Source organism: Sturnus vulgaris, chromosome 4, assembly GCF_052056855.1.
Source record: "Sturnus vulgaris isolate bStuVul1 chromosome 4, bStuVul1.hap1, whole genome shotgun sequence".
NCBI classification, from domain to species: Eukaryota; Metazoa; Chordata; class Aves; order Passeriformes; family Sturnidae; genus Sturnus; species Sturnus vulgaris.
The window spans coordinates 63,180,422-63,190,781 of NC_142246.1; the positions used below are offsets into that span (position 1 = coordinate 63,180,422).

Here is a 10,360-nt window from a genome sequence, read left to right on the forward strand (position 1 = left end):
ACTAAAAATGGCAGGATCTTGATGATGAGATACAAAATCTTTTGTAGAGTTTTGTAAAAGAGAAGCTTACCCCTTATTATGGATATATATATCATATCTGAAACCAGTGCACAAATCCCAGAGCTACAAAGGAGACATCTTTTTAAAGGTCCTTTAAATTTTATTTATTTATTTATTTTTAAAAGTATAGCTGCCCTACAAGTAGTTTTCAGTAATTTTCAGCCTGGATTTTTCTTGTATTAATGTTTTCAGTATTCACACGACTTTTTTTGTATGTAAAAATATGACTTTTGGTTGTGGGTGTTACTTAGCTTATTTTCTGAAGAAACAAACTTGCAGTCATGCTGTCTTAATGTCCCTCCCCAGTAACTTTTCATACTAAGAACTCATTCTGACCAACTCCAGTGGCAGATAGAGCACTCCACAATACAGAATTCCCACAGCCTTAGGAAAACGTGTGGCCAGAGGGAAGAGAGAGAGAGAGAGCAAACCTCTGTCAGTGCCCCAGTAGAGATCAAAGTGCTCTTGGACTCCTTTCACAGGCTCCACACAGAAGCACATTCCTGGGAGACAGACCCACACAGAGCCAGACTTTATCAGCTCCCCTGGTAAAAGAACTGCTTGTTCCACCCCTGTGGTTCTGGCAGGGGTAACCCAAAAAGATTTCTACACCCAGAGAACTGTAGTTACACAAAACAGGCGAGGAGGTGGAGGGATCAAACCACTTTCCCTTGGAGGTGACAATGCGAGGGTGGTTTCCACTGCACTGGTGGTGAGCCCATTTTCACTATTTCACTTTTACACTGCCATGGATGTCATGGGGCTGAAAAAAATGAAAATAAGAATAGCACAACAGGAAAATTCAGTGTGAGCCTTCTGGTTTTCCTGGCTACATGCAAGCACAGGCTACACAATCACATTTAGGCCATGTTCCAATCACTTGATCTAAGCAGTAGCTGCCAACAACCTTGGTGGAAAGCAGAGGCTCATAGGAATTGCTGCAGAACTGCTTTTGTCCAAGGTAGTTCAGCCCAGGATCATTTTACTGCATGAAGCTGTGATGTAGAAACAAATGGGTTCCTTTTCCTCAGCAGTCACAGCCTAGTTTTGAGACTGGCTCCAGCCAAACTGACTCCAAATCTCCAGCAGAGCTTTGCTGAAATCAGGAGAGCACAGTATAGGAGATAGCAGTTCAGCCTGGTCTTTGAGACTGAGGCTGAAAATCATGGAAAGGAAGATAGAAAAATAGTGACTCTTGAAACATGTTACTAAGTCTAAGCATTTACTGCATAATAAATTATTTGCTAAAACTCTAAGATGAACTGGAGCCTTATCATGATTTTACTGTTAATTCAATCATTCTGGATTTCTTGATGTTAAGTTAATTAATTGTTGTTGGCATAATTATAAAATACCTTCAATTTTATAATGGGCATAAAGTTCTGAAATATAAATTGAAGACAGCTCACATTTTTAATAGTTTTTCCTTAACCTTTAAGGCATTTAGTTTTGTGTGGTCAATGAAGCCAACGTGAGCCTTTTTCCATTACATAGAGGACATTTTCTGAGATATTATTTATCAGGTAACTGAACAGGAAGTGCTTTGTCTACTTACTTTTCCCTATTTGTCCCGATGTGATGCATCCTTACATACCTATATTCGTGGCAGATCATCCTGTTTTGACACTCAGCAGATATTCCAAGTATGCTCTCCATTTATTCCGTTTTGCCCTGGGCAGGCACAGGCAGCCAGTCCATCACCCCAGTCCTCTTTCCCAAACTGCTCCAATAATGCCTTACAGGAAAGGAGTCAGGTTGGCTTCCAGTAGATTATCAAGTCTTGGCAACAGCTTAGTAGTGGTTAGAACAGACTGAATCTTATCTCTGTCACTGCTTTCTAGGAGATGACACTTTATTCTTGGTGTGGATGCACCAATCCCTGTGGATGTGCCTTCCAAAAAACTCCAGTTGTCTACACATTGCAATGGCCACACTGGGGTTCAGAGGCATTATTCCCACTCTTCTTCCACAATGATGTCACAATAAGTATCTCCCCATGTGCAGATCAATCTCCCTAACCAACTCAGAGCATTGTCATCTTCCAACTTTATTGGCAGGCACCCCACAATCCTCTGGGGACCCAGCTTTGTTTCTGGACATCTTGCCACTGTAATGCCACACACCTCTGAAGGAATTGCTTATCAAGGAGGAAGGGAAGCTGAAAAATTTCTAAAAACCACGAAATCACATTGAGTTCTTGAGAAACCTGGAAATAGGAGTAGAACATAAGTTAATGGGATCACAAGCTCTATGAAATGGTAACTCACATTAAATGAGCAGTGATGACAACAAGCAAATCTGGGGGTTGGGTTTGCTGCATCTCCTGTTCCTATCAGTCAGCAGAACAGCAGATATAAGTAATTCTCAAGGTATTTCTCACCATCTTGTGCCTTCCAGACAATACTTCACATCTTTGGGATCCTTTCCCAAAAAATACACAGTCTGGGGGATAAATTCTCCCAGTGTGACCCCTGAGAGCTACATTCAGAGCTCAGCTTCTCCCTCCAGGGTTTCTGAATCCATAAGCTTGCTGCTTAATTGAAAAGTAATGAAGATATCCATGCTTAGCATTTCCCCCAAGACTGTTGACTGCTACAGTCAGTCTTTTTCCTAGACATGTAAAGAATGCTTAAAAGTTCTCCTGTCCCTTGAGTGTTGCCATGCAGCTTTGTTTACTGGCTGTCCAGGAAAAAACTCTATCAGTCAGAGGCGGTTGCAAAATCTAAGGACGCAGCTGGTACTTAACTTGACTATAAAAATTCCTGTTTATCCATTCTCCCTTCAGACCAGCAGGAAAAGATTTAAACTTAATGTATGAGCTGAAAAAAAAATCCCATTTTATACAATCGCATAAAAGAGAGCAATTAACACAGCTCATTACTAGTTTTAGATAGGGCTTAGAATATCAGCAGCCAAATCAATGTGAGGATTATCACGTTTTGGAGTAAAAGATGCCAAACCCTCTCTGGACAGACTTGAAGGGCAGTGCACTACAACATAACAGCAAAAAAATCAGCTCCCTATGAGAAGCTGCTAGATTAAACCAAAATTAATTGCATGATATGTCCTAGAAACATCACCTCCATAGCTTAAGTTCAGCAAGACAACTTTGTGTTTCTCTGTGCTTCTTACCCTGAACTTTCTATTTCTTTCAATACTTAAATTTTGAGGGAGTTCATCTTTTTATTGAAAAGAAAAAAACATGGGAAATGGACTTTTCTGTTCCCTTTTTCCCAGCTATGATAAATCTTAGGCCTACTTTTGAATAAATGTGTTTGTCACGTCACCTTCCCAATACAATCATCAGCAATAGCACTATTTAAAAAAAAGTTGTCCCCATATAGTGAAATTCACTGCTATTTGATTTTAAGTAGATTGCCTTCTTAGGACTGATGCTGTTTCCTTTCACTGACTTGTCAGGAAATAGTCCATTCTAAGTTACAAAAAAAAGAAAATTGTATAGACTTCCACTAAATCATTCTTCCCCACCAGCTGCAGAATATTCTCAAGATCACAATTAGTAGTAAATTATCTGAGGCATTTTCCTTTCATCCATGCAAACTCTGTCTTTACCCATCAACAGCTACAAAATCACAAGATTTCAGCAGCCAAAAAGATCATTGCATTGATGAGTTATAAGTAGTTGTGAGTAGTAAGCTCTGTTCTTTATTGAAAGGGTGAGGCTGATTTTTCTGACTGTGGAGACAGAGACACTGTATTCTCTGCATGCTTAAGGATAATTAAAAGTGGATAAAAAATACTATCAAACAAATTTAATCAATGCAGAAAAGGATATCACATGGATGAATCAGTAAGTCTCACTAGATACATAGGGAGATGATAGAGAGAAAACCATGAACTGCAAAAATCTTGGGATCATTCAGCCTTAGGAGGATAAATGATGTGGGACCTTACAGTCATAAACGCCTTAAAATTCTGCTGCAAGCATTAAAGGAAAAGTTTGTGTTCCATACTCACAGTGGGTAAGTCAAGAGTGAATATCCATAAACTGTGGGGAGAGGAAAAAAGTTTAGGCATGAGAAACCTTTCTAACAGGAAGGATGGTGAAGGACTCCAACCTGAAGAAGGAATACCTGGATAGGCTGTGAAGCTTCCACAAAGGGACATCTTTAAACTCAACTGAACCAAAATCCATTAGGAATGACAAAAGGATCACCAGGCCTGCTTGGGGCAGAGGAATGCACAAGACTGCTTCCAATCAATCCTCCAGACCTGTTTTTCTACTGTTTTTGAGGTCAGTTCAGGAATGTATCAAGGACAAAAATCATGGCACCAAAGAGGGGAAAATCTGTACCCTTTTTAGTGTCAGAACATGCAGGTGGATTCATGTCCCACTACTATTGCTGTATTGTATAGAGGAACAGAACTATGAAATAAGTCCAGCAAGGCCTGACATTAATACTTCATTATTGTGGAGAGAACAAGTCATTCAATCTCGGATGTCAAATGCTCCCCCTGGTTTATTTCAAATATTTTATTGGAAGCTGTATAGATACTTAATAAAAAAAGGTTTTGCTATAGCCCATGCAGAAAAAGAATAGTTGGGAATGGATACACACCAGGATGATTAGAAATACCCTGTGATATTTTTGAGTGGCATGCAGCCATTTATGGCTTTTTTTTCAGCCACCACAAGCATTTGCTCAGGTGTACACACATTTTCTGGGTTGTAAATAGCTCTGTGAAAGGATAGTCTCTATCTCTCTCTAGCCTTGCATTTTTACAGCACCTAGACCTGTAACACTGCCAGTATATAATTACCTTTCTCGTGATAATCTGTTACAGAAATGAAGAATAGCAAACAACATAGAAGCAAATATTTGAAGGAAACCTATTGACTGCCAGAAGCGGTAATTTGGTAGTACAGACATTTAATGCTCTGTGTATTTAATTACATTTAATAGTCAATGTTTCATGAGGCAAATCACTGGTAAAAGAAGTTTGGGGTTCTGTATAAAGCCCTTTTTTAGAGCTGAGTCAAAGAAAATTCAGGCAACAAAAATATCTTCTGTACAGGAAATGTTTATTAAAACCTCTTTGAGGAGATGGAAGGACCCATTTTATGAAGCTTCTACTTCAAGGCTCAGAAGAGAAGCAAATTTTTAAAATGCCAAGTAGGCAGAGTTTTCCATTTGACTGTTTGGTTCAAGAAAGTTCAGAGGTTGCTCTTGGGACACACTAGGCTGAGGCTTTCATGGAAATCATGATAAATGTGTTTTCCAATGTACTGACCTGGATGTTAGCATATTTTTTGCTGAACATTATGGGGTACTTCGCCTACTACATAATTGATTTTCCAGTAAAGCTTAAGACTCCTTTCTGATTCCAGTAGAAATCTGCAAACCATTTTCTTTATTACCACCATCCAGCACCAGAGGAGGTTGTGGGCTGGGGTGAGGCAGGAGGGAGCAGTTTATGAAAATCCAGCAGCATTGCAGAATACCAGTTTAGTAGCTCCAACAATAACCTGTTGAATTTTTTGTGTATGTGTGCACACACTCATATATTCACTTATACAAGGACATCTGCAAAGCCCTAATTGTTTTTGAAAGCACAATAATATTTAAGCAACTGGATGTGGCCCAGCTCTTTTTTAAGAACTCTTGGATTAAGGCCTGGCAAAAACCTGCAGCTGATAGGTTTTTTTGGTGTGTTCTATGTATCTTAGTTTTCCCCCTCCATCCTTTAACCTTCAGCACAAATATTTTTTTCAATATTCAGAACCCTTCTATGCAAAGCTATTTTTTTTATTCCTCACATGGCTTTTGCTACATTGAACCCAAACTGCCCTAATAGCAGGGTAAAGAAATGAAATAAAAATCAAGGAACCTTGGTAAATAGATTTGCTTTTGATGTATATGTAAGACATAATTTGAAGAGATCTCAGAGCACACAGTAGAGGAAATTAGTGCGTAGGTAGAAAACTACCATAGGGGTATCTGGTAACCAATCAAGGCTCTTTCTCAATTAAATTAACCTACTTAACTCTCAGGCTGCCCCAGCACTGCTAATTAATGCTCTTTTCCAGAACAGTCCAAATTAAAACTGTCCCCCAATATAAATGTAAAAGTCCCAAATAATTTTAACTCCTTTTCCCTTTGTAATAATTTATTTTACAATCACGCTCATCTTCCAAGAGATCACAATGTATATGCAGAAGAAACAACCACATTGCTGGCAGTAATATGTGGAGAAGACAGGAAGAACACACCAAGTGCATCAGTGTCTCTCTGGGTTTGCCAGAGCCCCATTTCTAAAAAGGTTCATCATATTCCAGCAGCGATGGCTTTGACTGCTTTAATTCAGCAGTACGTGTCCAGGGGCTAAGGCCACCTTGTCATTGATACACTTGACTGGCAGGCATGGATCTTCCCTGTCAAAATACCCAAGTGTTTAAGTAATGACTAGTGCCACTTGAGTGGAAAAAACTAGGCGAGCTGTCAATACAATGGGTGTCAGAAGCACATTGTTACTCATCCTAATCACAGTAATTGTACACAGGGACAGGCGGGGAAGAAAAGGAAATGAATGCCTATCTGCTGGCAACAATGCAACTTCATTTAACCTTAACAGACCAGGCACTGATATCATTTCTTCCTGGCACTCTCTGCGATCCTGATGTCAAAACAGCTTCTCATTTGCAATGTATGACAATTTCCTCACATCTGAAAAGACACTGCTGCAAGTCAATAGACTATAAATTGCACTTGGAAATGGGATCATCTTAACTAAAGCCTGCCTGCTTTCCCCAGGAGGCCCAGGCCCGCTCCCCCCTCCTTTTAATAATTTGTATGTTTAGGTGTTCGGTCAATTTACCCTACACTTGTAATGTCTTATAGGCAAGACCATCAATCAGATTCGGTGTGACAAAAATATCCTGCTGCAATATTACAGGTTATTAAAGGGATGATGGGACAAGGCTGCATGCATTTACTGGCCCCCTTTTTTCTCATCTCAGGAAACCTGTCACAGACCTAAACTGGTGATTCATCTTCTCTTCACTATCAACAGGTAGCAGCCAAGAGTGGACTTTGATGAGCTGCTTTCACTGCTCTTTCCTCCACACCTTCAGTCCTCCTCTAGCTGCCTCCTAGCCCTATATCCAGTTTTCCCCACTCCTGGGAGAATTCATGGCCATGGGAATGCTGCTGTAAAGGCTCATAGCTTCCAAAAAGGCCAAGATAGTTCCAGTGTCTATTGAAGGGTTTCCAGCAAGGGGCCCATCACAGTCTGGAGCACTGCACATTTTCAAGGAGTCAAATTCACCTTGCAAACATTTTTCATAAGGCTCTAAAAGAGATGCTGGTGAAATGATACCATTCTGATAATCTTTAAAAGATTTTTAAAGAGAAAACAAGCGAGATTATATACAATATTCTTATATTCATTGATATATCTAGTAATTATACTTACTAGACCTCAGAGTATTTTCTCTGAGCTTTACAACCTAGGACAAAGCAGAGAGGAGCAGAAGGGCAACATCTGACTTCCTGATTTCCCAGGCTACTGACTGTCTGCATACAGGGTGTCTATTTATGACACGTCACATCACCACCAGAGCCACATGTCAGTCCCAAAATTGGAAAGGAAAGGGATGAAATAAAGTAATGAGCACAAAGAACAATGTGAGGCCTACACAGTACCCTGGGATTTCTACAAGTGACAGTCTGGGTCAGCGATGCTCTGAGAGGATGCCACAGCCAGTGTACAGACACCAGAGAGTGATGTGGGATATCTCTTCCTGTGTTTAGCTCAGTGGGAGAGAGTGTCACCATGACTGCATGTGATATTCCAGCAGCCTCAATGTTTTAAACCAGGGGTCTGATTCCAATACTGTAACATTTCCTGCTTTCCTTTGGAACAGAGATGATGCCCCATGGCTCAGTACCTAAGAAACAAACACGAGACAATTCTATCTTCAATAGGCAGGTGCCCACTAATAACCACCACACAATGAAATGAATGTAAGAAAATAATGAAACATATTTTACATCATTATTTTTCACATAATTTCTCCATGTTTCATCTGTTCAGTCCCAGATGGCTGTTTTGCTACATCCTCTTTACTCAGATTCCTCTACATTGTTCTTTTAAGAAATGACCTTGAGGAGGACATTTCCTACCCCCCGAGCTCCAGCCCTGTGTGCAGGTTGAAAATCTGTTAGTCACCTGCCCTAGGGTGACTTTATGATGCTGAATGGTATCCCCATTCATCTGTTTAGGCCAGAGGTAAGTTTTGTGCCTGTAAGACTGGTTCTGAGAGCGAAGGGGGAGAGAAGAAGCGTGCAGTTTGTTTGTGGAAGCTGCAGTTGCTCCCCCATCTTCCTTCTCATGGACTGTGCTGTCTGCAGCATGGACAGACAGCAGGAGAGAGCTCTCCTTGGCTTTTAGTTAGATTTTATAGCTAGCTGAGGCAGAGAGGTTCTCTGGACTGTGGCTTTTCTTTTTCTTGATACTGATCAGCCCTGCTCTGGACTGAAAACCCAGAACAGCGACGGGAACTCACACCTGTGACCCACTGGAGCCACATGTGGCATTTTCCAGCACTGGAGGGACTGATAGAGACTGAGTGAGCTGAGCTACACCCCATGACAAGGACTTTCTGAATTTGCCATCTCTTTAGAACAATGAAAGGTTCCATTGTTTAATATTATTCATTTTTCCATGTTTGTGAGTACTTTGCTCGTTAAAAAAAAAGGGTTTTTTCACTTTTCTCAAAGGGGGTTTACGTCTCCTGAACAGGTGGAGGGAGGGGCTGCTTGAATTAGCTTTTAGAGGTACCACTTCAGAAGTTTCCCCCCAAAATTTGCCCTAAACCAGTACATCACCCTACCCTGAAATGCAGCTTCCCACTAAAAAAGGCAAGGAAATTTTTCTCCTGGGCTGTGCAGAGCTGGAAGGGCTTTTACATGTTATAATACAGACTAGGATGATGATGATCACATCATTAGACAGAAAAGTTAACATCTTCAAAGAGATGAAACAATCAGTCCCAGAGAGACCACTCAACAAGTAACGCATGAATGTGCAAATTACATCTAAAGCTTTGTGCAGAATGAGCGAGGAAGGAAAACTGAGAAAAAGCTGGAGCTGCTGGAAAGACCTCAGGACTGTTGATGGCATAGGAAAAGAGGTGGAAGGGTACTCTTACCTTCAAGAAGGTGTGTCAGTCACAGAATATGAACTACATCCTGTGAACTGCCCACACAGGCTGCAAGCTGTCAGGCAGGGGGCTGGGTAGCACAGGGACCCTCCAACCCAAAAATTCTTCCGAGTTCTTTGTGGATTACTGGTGACTGATGTCAGAAAGGCTTTATTTCCCAGAGGGGAAAACTGTATGAGCAAGACAGGCAAAAAGGAAAGAAAAGTGTCTAGAGCTTAAAAGCGGGCTTGTGCTCTGACCTGCATGTCTGTTGGTGCTGAGGCTGCCTGGAGTGAGCTCCTCCTGCCTGTGGGCCACTGCTGATGTGTCCAGCCACATGTCAGGACTCGGGGTGCCCAGGAAAAGCTGCAAGAAAGTCCACGGAGAGATAGGAAATATGAATAAATCACAAACAGAGGCAGGACTGCTAAAAGACAGCATCCTGTGCCAGCCTAAGTCACACCTGGCCAGCAGTGCCCTTCAGAGGCATCTGCCAACTGCTATTTTTTGCCTTGTGAGCTGGTGAAGCATTTGGGTGGCTAAGTGGTGAGAAGGCCTTGCAGCAGGGAGGTTCCCCTGCCGTCCCCCCCAACCATCTTTCCTTCCTGGCTGGAAAAGCCACCTGCTAATCCACCAGTGCTTTCATAATATGCATATTTTTCTCTTCCATATTCACATAATCATCATTACACAAAAACATTGCTTGTTTTTGTGTTTTTAAGAATGCAATTTTAAGCATGGTTGGGTTTTGTCTGCTGTTTATTAAGAGAAAAGGTCACAGCAATTTTGCTTTGCAAGCCACTAAAGAAGGATGTTCGTAAGTCTCCAATCCTCAATGCAAATTAATACAGCCCTGAAACCCATGGCTTCACAGTTCACTTTTCCTTAGCATCAGTGCTTCCTGTAATCTAGGCAGCCCCACAAGAGGGCTGCAGGGCAATAGCTTTATCTGCAAGGCTGATGAAAAGATGCATATGAATCCAATGAATGCATCTTTTCCTTTTTTTTATTTGGAGCAAAGACAAATTTAAAAGGGGCAACAAAGCATTCCCCAAATTACAGGCAATTTCCCTAATTTACTATTATCTAGTGTTGCAGAATTTTGACAGCAAGGGCCAGGGTGTGAGTTACTGCAAG

General features: G+C 41.2%; 1 long non-coding RNA gene across 1 annotated transcript; it reads right to left on the reverse strand.

Moving 5' to 3' along the window:
• Positions 1-152: 152 nt before the first annotated feature.
• Positions 153-2,256, reverse strand: LOC148224042 (uncharacterized). The gene is made up of 2 exons (XR_015803574.1): positions 1,655-2,256; positions 153-823 (listed from the first exon to the last, which is right to left on the reverse strand). It is a non-coding gene; the product is annotated as an uncharacterized LOC148224042 (long non-coding RNA).
• Between the last annotated feature and the right edge of the window lie 8,104 nt (positions 2,257-10,360).